Genomic DNA, 12,473 nt, shown 5'->3' on the forward strand with positions numbered 1-12,473 from the left:
CAATGTACTTTGTAATCTCTACCACCCTTAAGAAGGTTCTTTGTAATTCTCCCCACCCTTGAGAATGGACTTTGTGATATCCACCCCCTGCCCGCAAAACATTGCTCCTAACTCCACCACCGATCCGAAAAACCTATAAGAACTAATGATAATCCCACCACCCTTTGCTGACTCCTTTTTCGGACTCAGCCTGCCTGCACCCAGGTGAAATAAACAGCCTTGTTGCTCACACAAAGCCTGTTTGGTGGTCTCTTCACACGGACGCATGAGACAGTGTGGACAGTATATAATAAATAATTTGTTGGCCCAGGAGGTCAAGGCTGCAGTGAGTCATGATTGCACCACTGTACTCCAGCCTAAGTGATAAAGCAAGAACCTTTCTCCCTCTCTCTCTCTCTTTTTTTTTTTTGAGACTGAGTCTCACTCTGTCACCCAGGCTGGAGTGCAGGGGCGCGATCTCGGCTCACTGCAGCCTCTGCCTCCTGGGTTGAAGCGATTCTCCTGCCTCAGCCTCCTGAGTAGCTGGGATTACAGACATGTGCCACCATGCCAGGCAAATTTTTGTATATTTTTTTCTTTCTTTTCTTTTTTTTTTTTTTTTTGAGACGGAGTCTGGCTCTATCGCCCAGGCTGGAGTGCAGTGAGGCCATCTCGGCTCACTGCAAGCTCCGCCTCCTGGGATCACGCCATTCTCCCACCTCAGCCTCCTGAGTAGCTGGGACCACAGGCGCCCGCCCCCACGCCTGGCTAATTTTTTGTATTTTTAGTAGAGACGGGGTTTCACTGTGCTAGCCAGGATGGTCTTGATCTCCTCGCCTTGTGATCCGCCCACCTCGGCCTCCCAAAGGGCTGGGATCACAAGCGTGAGCCACCGCACCCAGCCAAATTTTTGTATTTTTAGTGGAGATGGGCTTCACCATGTTGGCCAGGCTGATCTCGAACTCCTGGCTTCAAGTGATCTGCCTGCCTCAGCCTCCCAAAGTGCTGGGATTACAGGCATGAGTCACCTCGCTCGGTCACAAGATCCTTTCTCAAAACAAACAAAAAGAATTTGCTGGCCTCGGCTCCTGGTTCCTGGGAGGTAATCTTCAAATCCCTGGAACTTCCTGAGTAAAAAAAGTAACTTTGATATTCATGATGGCTCCCATGAGCCACACCTGATGGTTTAGGTGACTAGTGGTTCCTAGGAAGTTTATGCTAATCAGAAGACAAGGTAGGGTCAGAGTGGAGACTGACTATGCCAGAAAGTCCAACTGTTTGATAAGACAGCTGGGGCTTTGAGTCACCTGATATCAGCCCTATCTCTGGGGACAGCTAGGGGACTAAAGGTTGAGTTCAACCTCATGGCCATTATTTAATCAGTCTATGAAATAAAGCCCCAATAAAAAGTCTGGACACTGTCATTTAAGTGAGCTTCCCTGCTTGTCTATACTATGCACACTGATGTGCTGGAAGGGTAACGGCTCCCTGAGGATGATGGAAGCTTGATGTTTGGGACCCTTCCAGACCTTGCCTTATGCATCTTTTTCTTTGGCTGATTCTGGTTTGTATCTTCTTGCTAATCATATGTATCATGCTATCCTGAATTCTATGAGTCACTGAAACTGCCTTTGCAAAATTATGACTGAGACAGTGAAAAAGACCTAATTTAACCAACTCCATCTTGTTTCTTTCTTTTTCTTTTTCTTTTTTTTCTTTTTCTTTTTTTTTTTTTTGAGACAGAATCTCTCTGTCACCAGGCTGGAGTGTAGTGGCGTGATCTCGGCTCACTGCAACCTCCGCCTCCCAGGTTCAAGAGATTCTCCTGCCTCAGCATCCTGAGTAGCTGGGACTACAGGCACGCACCACCACGCCTGGCTAATTTTTTGTATTTTTAGTAGAGAGGGGTTTCACCATGTTGTCCATGCTGGTCTTGAACTCCTGACCTCAGATGATCCACCTGCCTTGGCCTCCCAAAGTGCTGGGATTACAGGCGTGAGCCACTGCACCTGGCACCCCATCTTGCTTCTAACCTCCAAACTGTCCTTGCTCATTCCTGGGCGTAGGCTGAACTATCTTTGAGAGAAACCCAGTTTATAGTTTATAGTTTAAAACAAAGACATTAATAGCCCTTTCCCAAAGCAGACCTTCTTGCTCGGGGACTAGATTGCCTTTGTAGGACTAACATTAGCCACAACATTAGAAATTATGGTTTAGGAGTCAGGCAGCTGGAGGCTACAAGATTATAACCCTCCCTAGACTGCCACTAAGGTCAGTGCTTGAGATATTTTGCAGACCCTGCACTTGATGGATCAGCTAGCATCACCCGGAAAAATAAACTGGCTTATCTGATCTTTTGGTCCCTACCCAGGAACTGACTCAGCACAATAAGGCAGCTTTGACTTTCTGTTATTTCATCCCTGACCAATCAGCACTCCTGGCTCACTGGCTTCCCCCCACCCACCAAGTTGTCCTTAAAAACTCTGCTCCCCGAATGCTCAGGGAGACTGATTTGAGTAATAAGAAAACTCCAGTTTCCCACACAGCCAGCTCTGTGTGAATTATTCTTTCTGTATTACAATTTCCATGTCTTGAGAAATCAGCTCTGTCTAGGCAGCGGGGAAGGTGAACCCCTTGCACAGTTACATTATTCTAGAATGTTTGAACCTGAGGGAGTAGTGAGGATCCCTGGATTTGTAGTCAGCTGGTTAGAAGTGGAGGTAGTCTAGGAAACCCCAAACTTGCAGCTGATGTCTGAGTCTTCTAGAGGACTGTGCTCTTTATCTTGTGAAATTTGGCCAGACTATGAGCAGTTGGTGTCAAAAGTCAGTGCAGGCAGAGGGTTTAGGAAAAGTAACAGGAGGTGATGCAGTACCCCTGGGCGAGCAACAACGGGGAGCTCTTATCTTTTCCAGGCCTTAGAGACTGGAGAAAGGAGCAAATAAAAGCTTAGAGAGAATGACATGAAGCAGACACATCCGACAGGAGCTGTGACTTTCTTTTCTTTTCTTTTCTTTTTTTTTTTTTGAGACAGAGTTTCACTTTTTCACCCAGGCTGGAGTGAAGTGGTGCAATCTTGACTCACTGCAACCTCCACCCACCAGGTTCAAGAGATTCTCCTACCTTAGCCTCCTGAGTAGCTGAGATTACAGGTGCCCGCCACCACACCTGGCTAATTTTTGTGTTTTTAGTAAAGATAGGGTTTTGCCATGTCGGCCAGGCTGGTCTCGTACTCCTGACCTCAGGTGATCCACCCACCTTGGTCTCCCAAAGTGTTAGGATTACAGGCATGAGCCACTGTGTCTGGCCAGGAGCTGTGGCTTTCAATAAAGGGACACAGGCAACTCCCAGTGATGAGTGAGCCAGAGCACTTGGTGCCCTGATCTCTTGACTCCATCCTCTGATCTCTTACTGGTGTCTTCCATTGGCTGAACTAAACTGGAAGCCAAAGGACAAGGAAATCTATAGAGGTCAGCTCCAAGGCACAGAGCAGAACAGAGCATGTATCTGGAGAAGCTAATATCCAGTTCACTTGCCCCAAACAAAATCTTCTGCTCTCTACCGCCTTTCCCTCTCCTTTCTTGCAGAATAAAATCAAATGAGGACCTGGAGGGCCTTTGATCACAGAGTTGGAGACAATCCCCCAGGGGATGGCAGATGAAGATGAAGGAAGTACAGTCCCAGAATGTTTTCAGTGAGAACTGCCTCCTCAGCTTGGGGCTTCTTAGCTTTAGATTCTTATGTGAAAAAGAAAGAAATGTCCAGCTTGCTTGAGTAACTGTGTTTTCTGATCTTTTTGCTATGGCGGTTTAGCCTATATCCTAACTGATGTCATTGGTATGGACATGATAATCCAGGCTCTCTGCTACGTTGGAGAGAGGGTAAATGGGTACAATATCTCTCAAAGACAATCCAATATGATATGTCAGGAGCTTTAAAAGTTTAGATCCTGTAGTTCATGATTCTATTTCTTGGAGTTTAAGAAAATAGAAATATTGGCACAAGTATATTCAATTACAAGCCATTGATGTAATTTTCATAAAAAATCAAGAATAGAAGCAACCTTAAAATATATACAATAATAAAAGAACAATTAATAGATTATGGTCCAGCCTGGCCAACATGGCAAAACCTGTCTCTGCCAAACAAACAAACAAACAAACAAACAAAATCCAAAAAATATTAGCCAGACGTGGTGGCACACATCTGTAATCCCAGCTACTCAAGAGGCTAAGGCATGAGAACCACTGGAGCCTGGGAAGCAGAGGCTGCAGTGAGCGGAGATTGTGCCACTGCACTCCAGCCTGGGTGACAGGGTGAGACTCTGTCTCAAAAAAAAAAAAATAGATTATGGTTCATCCATACATGATGCTGTATGATACAACCAGTACAAATGATTCTTATTTATTATTTTATTTTATTTTATTTTATTTTATTTTATTTTATTTTATTTATTTTGAGACAGAGTCTCGCTCTGTCACCCAGGCTGGAGTGAAGTGGTGTGATCTCAGCTCACTGCAACCTCTGCCTCCTGGGTTCAAGCAATTCTCCTGCCTCAGCCTCCTGAGTAGCTGGGATTACAGGCACATGCCACCACGCCTGACTAACTTGTACTTTTAGTAGAGATGGGGTTTCATCACATTGGCCAGGCTGGTATTGAACTCCTGACCTCAGGTGATCCGTCTGCCTCAGCCTCCCAAAGTGCTGGCATTACAGGCATGAGCCACCATGCCTGGCCATTTATTCATTTATTTTAGGGACAGGACTTCACTCTTGCTCAGGCTGGCATGCAATGGCACCATCACAGCTCACCATAACCATGAATCCCTGGTCTCAAGCCATCCTCCTGCCTCAGCCTTCCAAGTAGATAGATCTACAAGCATGCATGACCAACCCCTCCCCAATAATTTTTAAATATATATTTGTTTAAAGATGGGGTCTTTTTATGTTGTCCAGGCTGGTCTCAAACTCCTGGGCTTAAACGTTCCTCCCAGCTTGACCTCCCTATGTGCTGGGATTACAGGGGCAGATCACTGCACCTGGCCACAAATGATTTTTATATAGATCTTTAAATATGAGAAGATGCTAATAACATAATGTTAAGTGAAAAACTGGGATGTAAAAGTATCATCTCAATTATGTCAATATTCAAGGAAAAAAGACAAATGAAATATGCCAAAATAACAACAGTGATTGTCTCTGGATTGTGGGCAATATCTTTCCCCTTATTTCTACTTTTGTTTTCTTCCCAGTGTTCCTACAATAACTTATATTATTTTTTAAAATAAGACAAAATGTCCTGTTAAAAAGTATCTATGAAGAAATAAGTATCCATGAACCAGGAAAAATCTGTCCAGTAGAATTTCATCAATGTCCATGTGTCTTAGTCCCTTTGGGCTGCTATAAAAGAATACCATAGACTTGGTGGCTTATGAATGACAGAAATTTATTTCTCACAGTTCTGGGGTCTAGGAAGTCCAGGATCAAGGCACCAGCAGAGTTGGTGTCTAGTGAGGACATGCCTACTGTTCCACAGATGGCATCTTCTAGCTGTTTCCTCACATGGTGGAATGGGCGAGGGGGCTCTCTAGAGTCTTCTTTTTATAGAGGCATTAATCCCATTCATGAGGGTCCATCCTTATGACTTAATCATCTACCAAGGGCCCCAACTTTTTTTTTTTTTTCTTTGAGATGGAGTCTCTGTCGCCCAGGCTGGAGTGCAGTGGCACCATCTCTGCTCACTGCAAGCTCCGCCTCCTGGGTTCACGCCATTCTCCTGCCTCAGCCTCCCAAGTAGCTGGGACTACAGGCGCCCGCCACCACGCCCTGCTAATTTTTTGTATTTTTAGTAGAGATGGGGTTTCACCATGTTAGCCAGGATGGTCTCGATCTCCTGACCTCATGATTCGCCCGCTTTGGTCTCCCAAAGTGCTGGGTTTACAGGTGTAAGCCACCATGCCTGGCCGGGCCCCACCTCTTAATGCCATCACATTGGGGCTTACAATTTCAAGGTATGAATTTTGGGGGACACAAACATTAAATCTTTGGCGCCATGTGATTCTGTCTCACTTGCCTTTCCTAGTGCCTGAATTTGGTTCTAATTTCCTATCTCTGAGACCTGCCCCATCTTCACTGTCTTCTAGTTGTACTATGGGTTGTTAACCTTGAATTTTCTTCTCAACTTCACTCGTGATTTGAAGGAAGTTCTAGTGCTCATCCATAGCTTCTCTGATACGGACTCCCACAGTTACCTGGGTGCTGACCTTGTTAGAGCCTACCTCCTAACAACTCTGAATAATTCTGAAAGGGATATGCCTTTCAGAATTATTTACTGCCTTTCAGAATTATCCCTTTCAGAATTATTTACTGCCAAATCATTTTCATCCCTCAGAAGTCTGGGTTCTGTTTATTTACAATGTGTATCTCTGGCTACTATGGAAAGTTTGATCCATGTCAACAATGGTGGCAGGGTGGGAAGTGGCAGGCTCTGTAGGGAAATGCAGACCAATTTTCAGCACCAAGGAGAGTTCTGAGGAAGCTGTCTCTGGGATGATCTCCTCATGACAGAATCCTTTTACCCTGGGGAGCTCATAAATACCCTGTAGGTCACATCCACAGGGAAGAATTGTGTACTATATCCCTAGGGTATCAAATGATTTCATCTTCCTATGTTAACTATAAGTGACTGGTAGTGGCTTCCCAAAGAGCTCTCTTGGGGAGAACAATGAAATCTTGTATACGTTTAACAGGAAATTATTCCAAGATTGATTAACGACTAATTAATTAATTTCCATAGGTGGAAAATGAATGAGCCGTGAAATGGTTGCTAGGCGTTTGCCAATGCTAGTCTAACCCTTAGAATATCATGATTCTTAGCTGAATAAATCAATCCTATCCTTCAAAAATCCTAATTCTTCATATTTGTTATTTGGCAAATATCTTGCTGCAGACTTGAACTTGTGCTTCATTTATTGACAGTTTTCTCTATTATCTTCCACTAGATGACTGAGTGTCTGCCTCGCTTTTTCTCTTCAATACTTTGGCTCCCTGAACCTTAATCCACCAAGTTGAGACCTTGGACTTCTATTTTGGCTTTGATATCCTCCCAGGTGTCTGCCATTATCTATGACAGTCTGTGTCCTAAGAGTGGTCTTATTTCAATCTAGATGGACTTTTCTCCCAGTCACCAGAACGGTGACACCTCTTTGCATGCCTCTGTTTATGTTAATCAAGGGATCAACCCTAGGAATATCAATTCCAACCCGGGCCGGGAGCAAGCACATAGGCACCTTTGGGCTCTTTGATTTGATCTCTTTTCCTCCTGCTTTACTTTTCCATTTGTCTTTCCAGTCCTGACCATGCTGAATGCCAGCATCCTCCTGCCTACTCTTCTCCATTTTCCTTGAATACTGAGGAGCTCCAATTTAGAAAAGGCTACATTCAGAGCTTGCTTCAACCCCTGACCACCATCTCACTTATCTCCTATCCGGACTCCTGGCAGGATGCTCAGACTGCAAACACAAATATAGACCTCTGTGCCCGGCACAACAAGACATTAATCTCCTGGGTCTCAGCACCATTTCTTGTTCCCTCCAGGTATCTATGCTCAGGACTCCCCCACAGCCTTCTCAGTTCCATTCACTGAGAGACTCTCAAGGGTCAAAGACCAGGGATGCTTCCCTATAGAAAGGAGGAACAGAGCATGCTGAAATGGGTCTCTGGGATCTCCTGCCCATCTTGGAATCATCTTCCCTTTGTATATAATCAGACACTCTGACATTATTTTGGCTTATAACTATTATAACAGGCAGGCTGGGATGTTGGTCAGAATGGAGAGACTTGGGCCCTGTAGGAATCTGAGTACAATGATCAGCAGGATCTTGAGGGAGCATCTGAGCACAGAGCTGGGCTGTCACCCGTAGGTTCAACTTCCACAGTCTTTTGCTCTTTATCTTTTTCTGTCTCTCTCAGAACTCCAGGCTTCATGTCTTCCCTTTCTCCTTTTCTTACTCCTCCCTCTGTTCCCTCTGCTTTTCTTCCTTGAAAATAACTTTTAATTAATCTTGTTCTTATTTTAAAGTGATCTTTTTATTTGGAAAATACAGTAAAACATCAATAACTGATAATTCCATCATTCAGAGGCATCCACTATTACCATGTGCCATATTCTTCCAGTCTCTTTCTTTTTCTTTTTTTTAACAGAATGATTTCAAATTTGTTTATTATATATAACAATAAACGATCCCATCTTGGTTGTCAAATATTTCAACGATAGAAATACAGACAGTAAAACTGAAGTGTTCCCTTTATACTCCTCCAACTTCAACTCCTTCTTAGAGGTAACCACTGAAATCTTTTGGGTTGTATATATTCTGGGTACTTAAGTTTTACATGCTTATGTATTAGTTGGAAATTATGTTTAGCCTCTTGAAAGAGACTGATGGAAGTAGAAATAGAAGCAGAGAAGCGTATTGTTTTCTCATGGAAAAGCAGTCTGAAGGTAGGTACCACAGCAGCTTCATGGTTGTTAGGGACCTGGATTCCTCTGAACTTTCTGCTCTTCTGTTCTTGGCATTGGCTTCTATGACCCCATGGTCCAGAAGGTCTGTGGGAGTTCCAGCCATCATGTCCTTATTCAAGACAGAAGGAAGGGCCAGGTGTGGTGCCTCCTGCCTGTAATCCCAGAACTTTGGAAGGCTGAGACAAGAGGATTGCTTGAGCCCAGGAGTTCAAGACCAGTTCAAGACCAACATAGAGAGAACCCATCTCTACCCCCACCAAAAAAAAATTAGCTGGGCATGGTGGTGCATGTAGTAGTCCTAGCTACTTGGGAGGCTGAAGCAGGAGGATTGCTTGAGCCCAGGAATTCAAGGCTGCAATGAGCCGTGATTATACCACTGCCCTCCAGGTTGGGCAACAGAGTGAGACTCTATCTCAAGGAAAAAACGAAAGGAGGGAGAAGGAAAAATGGAATGACAAAGAGAAAGTGCCTTGGCTGTCAGTTTCCCTTTTAAAGAGCCTTCCCAGAAGACTGTCCTAATAACTTCAGTTTATATATTATTGGACAGAACTTAGTCATACAGCTATCTCTAGCTACAAGGGAGGCTGGGATGTGGTCTTTTAGCTAGTTATGTTGTACGTCTATTACTAAGGAAGAAAGGAAAATGACACTAGCTAAATAATTACATCTTTCTGTCACAATGTATATTTTTTGTTTTTACATAAATGTGATTATATCATATTTATAGATTTTCAACTTCATTTTTTCACATTCAGTTTACCTTGAGAATTTTTTCGATATCACAATATATAGCTCTCTCCTGGTCTTTTAAACTGACATCTAGCATTTCATCAGTTTATATTATGATTTATTTAACTACTCCTCCACTGATAAAAATTTAAGTGCAGATTCCTTGTGCAACGATTCTGCAGAATAGATTCTTGAAAAAAGTTTGCTCAAAGAGTATGTACATTTAAATTTTGGATAGATACTACCAAATTGTCGTCCAAAAATGCTTTATAAATTTACAGATCTGCCAACCATATATAAAAGGATTTGTTTTTTTCACATTATCTCCATCACTGGATATTACTATTTTATAGTTTATTAATTTGGAGGTAAAATGTCATTGAATATTATATTAACTTCTAATTTCTGTAATTATTTAAAGTTTAGGTGAATTTTACATTTATTCATAATTATTTGTATTTCTTCTTTTTGAATTTACTGTTCAGTTTTTTTGCCCATTTCTTGTTGAGTTGTTTCTGACAGATTTGTAGTAGTTCTTCATATATACTGAGTATTGATCTTTTTTTTTTTTTGAGATGGAGTCTTGTTCTGTTGCCCAGGCTGGAGTGCAGTGGCACAATCTCGGCTCACTGCAAGCTCCGCCTCCCGGGTTCATGCCATTCTCCTGCCTCAGTCTGCCAAGTAGCTGGGACTACAGGCGCCCGCCACCACGCTCAGCTAATTTTTTGTATTTTTAGTAGAGATGAGGTTTCACAGTGTTAGCCAGGATGGTCTCGATCTCCTGACCTTGTGATCCGCCCGCTTCGGCCTTCCAAAGTGCTGAGGTTACAGGCGTGAGCACCGCGCCTGGCCAAGTTTTGATCTTTTATCTGTTATATACATTACAAATATTTCTCTCATTCTGTTGGTTTCCTCTTAATATTATTTATGTGATATTTCATTATACAGAAATTTTATGTGTATTGTCATATCTGTCCATCTTTTTCACATAAGCTTGTCTTTTTAATGGAGATTTTCCTGCCATGAAATTATGAAAATATTCCTCAAGGAAGTTTTTCTGCCAAGAGATTTTAAAAATATTCTTCTACTTTTTCTTCTTAAATTTTTATATTTATTTTTAAAATTCCATATGTTTCATTGGTCCATTCATATCTTCTCTCATCAATACTATAGAGTGTTAATAACTGTAATGTTGTACTTTGGTATCTTGTAGTGAAAGTCTTCATTATTGCTCTCTTTTTAAAGTTTCTTGGCTATTCTTATACATTTCCTCTTGCAAAAACTTTAGAATCATAAATCAGTAATAAAAACATTTCCCAACCAAAAAAAAGCTCATGAGAGCCATTTTCACAGCCAAATTCTACCAGATGTACAAAGAGCTGGTACCAACCCTGTTGAAACTGTTCCAAAAGATCAAGGAGGAGGGAGTCTTCCCTAACTCATTCTACAAAGCCAGTATCACCCTGATACCAACACTAGGCAAGAACACAACAAAAAAAAAAAAGGAAACCACAGGCCAATATCCCTGATGAACACAGATGCAAAAATCCTCAGCAAAATACTAGCGAACTCAATTCAATACTACATCAAAAAGATAATACTATGATCAAGCAGGCTTTATTCCAGGGATGCAAGGATGGTTCAACATACGCAAATCAATAAATGTGATTCACCACGTAAATAGAATTAAAAACAAAAAGCATGTGATCATCTCAATAGATGCAGAAAAGGCATTCAATAAAATTCTGCATCACTTCAGGATAAAAATCCTCAACAAAGTAGGCATAGAGTAAATATACCTCAAAATAGTAAAAGCCACATGTGATAAACCCATAGCCAATGTCATACTGAATGGGAAAAAGTTAAAAGCATCCCCCTTAAGAACTGGAATAAAACAAAGATGCCCACTTTCACTACTCCCATTCAACATAGTACTGGAAGTCCTAGCTAGAGCAATAAGGCAAGAGAAAGAATAAAAGGCATTCGCCAGTCACAGTGGCTCAAGCCTGTAATCCCAGCACTTTTGGAGGCCCAGACGGGTGGATCACATGAGGTCAGGGGTTTGGGACCAGCCTGGTCAACATGGTGAAACCCTGTCTCTACCAAAAATACAAAATTTAGCCAGGCATGGTGGCAGGCGCCTGTAGTCCCAGCTACTCGGGAGGCTGAGGCAGGAGAATGGCATGAACCTGGGAGGTGGAGCTTGCAGTGAGCCAATATCGTGCCACTGCACTCCAGCCTAGGCAACAGAGCGAGACTCCATCTCAAAAAAAAAAAAAAAAAAAAAAAAAAAAGAATAAAACATATCCAAATTGGAAAAGAAGAAATCAAATTATCTCTGTTGAATGATTATATGATCTTCTCCCTGGAAAACCCTAAAAAATCCTCCAAAAGATTCCTAGATTTGATCAATGTCTTCAGTAAAGTTCCAGGACGCAAAAATAACATACAAAGATCAGAAAGATCAGTTGCATTCCTATACACCAATATCAAGCTGCAAACCAAATCAAAACCTCAATCCCATTTACAATAGCAAAAACAAACAAACAAACAAACAAACCTGGTAATACATTTAACCAAACAGGTGAAGATCTCTACAAGGAGAACAACAAAATACTAATGAAAGAAATCATAGATGACACAAACAAATGGAAAACCATCACATACTTATGGATTGGAAGAATCAATATCATAAATGATGATATTGTCCAAAGCAATCTACAGATTCAATGCACTTCCTATCAAATTGCCAATGTCATTTTTCAGAAGAAAAAACAATTCTAAAATTCATATGAGGCCAGATGTGGTGGCTCATGCCTGTAATCCCAGCACTTTGGTAGACTGAGGCAGGTGGAACACTTGAGGTCAGGAGTTTGAGACCAGTCTGGCCAACACGGTGAAATCCCGTCTTTACTAAAAATACAAAAATTATCCAGGCATAGTGGTATATGCCTGTAGTCCCAGCTACTTGGGAGGCTGAGGCAGGAGGATCACTTGAACCCAGGAGGCAGAGGTTGCAGTGAGCCGAGATCATACAACTGCACTCTAGTCTGGAAGACAGAGCAAAACTCCATTTCAAAAAAATAATAATAATAATAAAAATTCATATGGAACCAAAAAAGAGCACGAATAGCCAAAGCAGTCCTAAGCAAAAAGAACAAAGTTGGAGACATCATGTTACCTGACCTCAAATTATATGACAAGGGTATAGTAACGAAAACAGGATGGTACTGGTATAAAAATA

This window comes from Pongo abelii, chromosome 13, assembly GCF_028885655.2.
Source record: "Pongo abelii isolate AG06213 chromosome 13, NHGRI_mPonAbe1-v2.0_pri, whole genome shotgun sequence".
In the NCBI taxonomy this organism is placed as follows: Eukaryota; Metazoa; Chordata; class Mammalia; order Primates; family Hominidae; genus Pongo; species Pongo abelii.